Source organism: Entelurus aequoreus, linkage group LG10, assembly GCF_033978785.1.
Source record: "Entelurus aequoreus isolate RoL-2023_Sb linkage group LG10, RoL_Eaeq_v1.1, whole genome shotgun sequence".
In the NCBI taxonomy this organism is placed as follows: Eukaryota; Metazoa; Chordata; class Actinopteri; order Syngnathiformes; family Syngnathidae; genus Entelurus; species Entelurus aequoreus.
Genome location: NC_084740.1, coordinates 22772974 through 22777973, shown reverse-complemented (window position 1 = coordinate 22777973; position 5000 = coordinate 22772974). Strand labels below are relative to the sequence as shown.

The 5000-nt window shown below is 40.7% G+C and overlaps 1 protein-coding gene across 1 annotated transcript in view; it reads left to right on the top strand.

Moving 5' to 3' along the window:
- The window catches only part of LOC133659127 (neurobeachin-like), a 601703-nt gene that overhangs the window by 132088 nt on the left and 464615 nt on the right, over window positions 1-5000 (top strand). The gene's annotated exons all lie outside the window — the stretch shown is intronic.

Genomic DNA, 5000 nt, shown 5'->3' with positions numbered 1-5000 from the left:
TTGTAGTTATTTCCCCATATTTCTGCACAATAACTCAGATATGGTAACACTAGCGAGCAGTAGAGAATATGAAGTGATTTTTGGCCCAGGACGTTTTGTTTTATTCATTATTGAAATGTTTTTTGCCACATTATGTTGTATGTTTTGTATATGAGATTTCCAGTTCATTTGATCATCTATTAATACTCCCAAAAATCTGGTTTCTTTTACCCTTTCGATGTCTACTCAGTCTATTCGTATTCGTGTATGATGCTCTTTTCTACTATTACCAAATAGCATTATTTTAGTTTTACTGAGATTCAAAGATAGTCTGTTTTTGTCAAACCATCTTTTTAATTTGTTAATTTCTTCTGTTATTATTTGTATTATCTTCTGTGTGTTCTCTCCTGAACAGAAAGCAGTTGTGTCGTCTGCAAATAAAACTAACTTTAAGTCCTTTGTAACTTTACGAATGTCGTTTATATAAAGATCATTCACAATCCCCATGTGAGACAAGTACACGCCTTTTTTCTGCATTCTAAGTCGTAATATACGACAAGTACGAGGTGGCCAACAATGCAGCTAATAGGTGTAGTCTATTGCGCCCATAAAGCACTCTAAAAACATCTAAAAACCACCAACAATACTCCATTTACATGTTGTGATCACCGACGGCTCGTTTTAATAACAAATTGAGCCGATGAGCTGCTGCATCACCTCTGAGCTGGCGAAAGTTAATTTTAGGTTATATATCATGCCTCTCACCTGGATAGTAGAAGGTCAATGCAAGAAACTGAGAAGTTGGTCAACTATGACATTTAATTTAGACCCTGAGATGGGGAGAAATACACGAAAAGACACTGGTTTGTGGCCCTTTTTTTTAAACTCTTCGTAAGGATAAGGATCTAAACGGGAAGATATAAACATCCCATCAGCAGACATTGTACAGATGGTGATTGTTTTATTATGTTCGTAGTTTGTATATCTTGTTTAGCACTTCGCATTACTGCTAAATGCTGCTTAGTGTTTTACAAAAATCTGATTAGCACACATCTTCTAAAACTTGTAGATAATCCTTTTATTCAGGCTTAAAAGTATAATTTTCTGGTTAATCAGTATTCTTTCTCAAAAAACCTTCAGGAAAATATACCGAAATGGGATAATGAACAACTGATAACATTTTGGGCTTCATACGCATCATCTCTACCGCGTTACTTAATGGTAAATGGGTTATACTTGTAAAGGTACTCAAAGCGCTTCGACACCATTTCCACATTCAGCCATTCACACATTCACACATTGATGGCGGGAGCTGCCATGCAAGGCCCTAACCACGACCCATCAGGAGCAAGGGTGACGTGTCTTGCACAAAGACACAACGGACGTGACTCGGATGGGCTCGAACCTGGAACCCTCGAAGTTGCTGGCACGGCCGCTTTACCATCCGAGGCACGCCGTCCCAGTTACGCTGTTAGCGACTTAGCACAGAAGCTAATGATAGCTTCTCTCTGCTGCTCGCTTCGTGTGTCAATTATTTAACTACAACTCTACCCGTAGCCTGTGCCGACTAAACCACTGTAGAATAGCGGCTGGGTGACTGAAGAGTAGTTTTAAACTTAACTGCCAGCAGTGAGCGAGTAGAAGCTCCATCTATCCCGCGCACAAGCGTGAGGATTTAAACTTTAACATTTATAAACAAAATGAACGGAAATTGCTTTGACATAGTAATGGCTAACTTATTACTTTTTTAAGAATAAACAACACATTACGTTACTACTTACAGCAAAAATAGTCTGAGTGCTTCCAGCACTGGTTATTTAAGACAATCTTAATTACTTTGAACGTTTTTAAAAAAAATATACCAATATATATACCGGTATTCAAGCTCAAAATGCCGCTGTATCAGTTTTGGTCCATATCGCCCTGAGTATTAGAACATTGCTTTATATCGGACCGCATTATATCGAACTTGACCTGTTTATGTAATTTTACATTTCTCCTTGTATCTTGTGTGTTTGCTTCTATTATGTCATTGTGCCGCATGTTTTTTGATTGTTTTACCTGTGTTCTTAAACTGCTAGTCAAAACCTAACCAGGAAGAGGGGTCGCAAATTAGCTTTAGCTAAAAACCTGGATGTATGACACGTGTTTATATTCATATGAAATAATGTTTAAAGGCCTACTGAAATGAAATTTTTTATTTAAACGGGGATAGCAGATCCATTCTATGTGTCATACTTGATCATTTCGCGATATTGTCATATTTTTGCTGAAAGGATTTAGTAGAGAACGACGACGAAAAAGGTCGCAACTTTTGGTCGCTGATTAAAAAAAGCCTTGCCTATACCGGAAGTAGCGTGACGTCACCGGAGGAAGGACTCCTCACATTTTCCCATTGTTTACAATGCAGCGAGAGAGATTCGGACCGAGAAAGTGACGATTACCCCATTAATTTGAAAGATTCGTGGATGAGGAAAGTGTTAGTGAAGGACTACAGTGCAGTGCAGGACGTATCTTTTTTCGCTCTTACCGTAACTTATGTACAAGGGTTCATTGGATTCCGCACTTTCTCCTTTTTCTATTGTGGATCACGGATTTGTATTTTAAACCACCTCGGATACTATATCCTCTTGAAAATGAGAGTTGAGAACGCGAAATGGACATTCACAGTGACTTTTATCTCCACGACAATACATCGGCGAAGCACTTTAGCTACGGAGCTAACGTGATAGCATCGGGCTTAACTGCAGATAGAAACAAAATAAATAAACCCCTGACTGGAAGGATAGACAGAAAATCAACAATACTATTAAACCATGGACACTGCTAATGCTTTCCAGCCTGGCGAAGCTTAACAATGCTGTTGCTAACGATGCCATTGAAGTTAACTTAGCTACGGGACCTCACAGAGCTATGCTAAAAACATGAGCTATCCACCTACGCCAGCCAGCCCTCATCTGCTCAACACCCGTGCTCACCTGCATTCCAGCGATCGACGGATCGACGAAGGACTTCACCCGATCATCGATGCGGTCGGCGGCTAGTGTCGGATAGAGCGTCTGCTATCCAATTCAAAGTCCTCCTGGTTGTGTTGCTGCAGCCAGCCGCTAATACACCGATCCCACCTACAGCTTTCTTCTTTGCAGTCTTCATTGTTCATTAAACAAATTGCAAAAGATTCACCAACACAGATGTCCAGAATACTGTGGAATTTTGCAATGAAAACAGAGCTTTTTGTATTGGATACAATGGTGTCCGAATACTTCCGTTTCAACGATTGACGTCACGCACATACGTCATCATACATAGACGTTTTCAACCGGAAGTTTCGCGGGAAATTTAAAATTGCACTTTATAAGTTAACCCGGCCGTATTGGCATGTGTTGCAATGTTAAGATTTCATCATTGATATATAAACTATCAGACTGCGTGGTCGGTAGTAGTGGGTTTCAGTAGGCCTTTAAACTGCTAGTCAAAACCTAACCAGGGAGAGGTGTCGCAAATTAGCTTTAGCTAAAAACCTGGATGTAGGACATCTGTTTATATTCATATGAAATAATGTTTAATGCATTTAAGTCTGTTCAATAGATTGAAATGAAATTAGTTTTAGGAATTTTCAGAAAAGCAGAAAATGATTACATTTTGGGGGTGATCTGAATCACAGAGGCACTAATCATGGCAGCACAACAGGCCATAAGCACAAGAGCCATAGAGGCCAGGATCTACCAGAGTAGATCAGACCCAAGATGCAGACTGTGCAAAGAAGACCTGAGACAGTCCAGCACATAGTAGCAGGCTGTAAGATGCTAGGTGGATCAGCGTACATGGAGGGATAGTATACAGGAACATCTGCAACCAGTATGGAATATAAGTACCCAAATCTAAATGGGCCATACCACAGAAGGTGGCTGAGAACAAACAGCTTCTGGCTAACCAACCAGACATAGTGGTGGTGGACAAAGAGCAGAAAAGGGTGGTGGTGGACAAAGAGCAGAAAAGGGTGGTAGTGATAGATGTGGCAATCCCAGCTGACGCCAACATCAAGAAGAAGGAACCCAAGAAACTTGAGAAGTACTGAGGGTTGAAAGAGCAGCTGGAATGGATGTGGAAGGTCAAGGCTAGCGTGGTCCCTGTGGTAGTGGGGGCGCTGGGAGCAGTAACCCCCAAACTGGGAGAGTGGCTCTAACAGATCCCAAGAACAACATCTGAAGCCTCAGTCCAGAAGAGCGCAGTCCTAGGAACAGCCAAGATACTGACAGTGATCTGGATCACTGTCTGGATTCAAGACAGGTAGGGCGAGGCGGAAGTCTGAGCGCTCCTAGTTTTTATTTTTTTTTAGTTTGCCTTTCCTGCAATCTATTATTTACAACGTTCCACTGCAGACTTCAGAATTTTAGAAGGCAATCCTTGTGACTGTATGGGGTTCTCCTCGAACTGAGACTTAAATATGTTGGACTCTTTTCAATGCTTTAATGCGGATGAATCCATCATCATTATTAATCTTAGCAAATCTTTCAGCGCAATTAACCCATCTGCAGCAAAGAATGACTCAAAATTCCTGAAACGTCCCAGGCAACGCGGTTTGTCCAAGTAGTTTAAGCGTGACGAATGACTCCCAGAAGTTATTCACTTAATTCACCTTTTACATATACACTGTAACTCTGCACTTACGTCGTAGATGCCATATATTACATAACATAAAGTAACTTTTAAGAAGTGGGACAGGAGGACACAAATGTTAGCAACACTAGCATGCTAACTTCATCCATAGAGAATTCTAGCTTTATTTCAAACATGTAACAAAAGCTGTTTTATAAAACAGCCTTTACACGGGGATGGTCTGATTTAGTTAGGGGCGGGGCGGAGGCGGAATCAATCGTTTGTCTTTCGGAAAAAGCATCACTTTACTAAGTCACCATCTGAGTGTATCCTTTTTCAAAAGTGGAGCAAACAAGAAACAGATTATACATTTGCTTACGTTTGCTTTTAATAAACAGTCTCCCGGGCCACATATTACTGGG